The sequence below is a fragment of the Nannospalax galili genome, unplaced genomic scaffold, assembly GCF_000622305.1.
Source record: "Nannospalax galili isolate Female #2095 unplaced genomic scaffold, S.galili_v1.0 scaffold5556, whole genome shotgun sequence".
NCBI lineage: Eukaryota > Metazoa > Chordata > Mammalia > Rodentia > Spalacidae > Nannospalax > Nannospalax galili.
This window is the reverse complement of record NW_008337823.1, coordinates 70,245-70,543: the sequence shown is the minus strand read 5'-3', so window position 1 is coordinate 70,543 and position 299 is coordinate 70,245.

Genomic DNA, 299 nt, shown 5'->3' with positions numbered 1-299 from the left:
TATATTGGAAGGACTTGGATGCAAACCAGGGCACAGTTACCCCCATAGTAGTGGTAGTTTCCTGTAACTTATGGGGCTGAGACGTCCTAGAGGACATGGACGTGGTCCTTACCACGGATGACCACATCTTTTATGATGATATCATGCTCCACGATAACTTGGGACTATCAGGGAAAGGACAACACCTTGCCCAACACCCCTAATCCTAACAGCCACTGCCCGCCCGGGATCGAATCCAATCTTGGCCCCCAAGCAGATCCCCATCACCTGGTTCTCTAATGATGTAATTTGGGTGGATT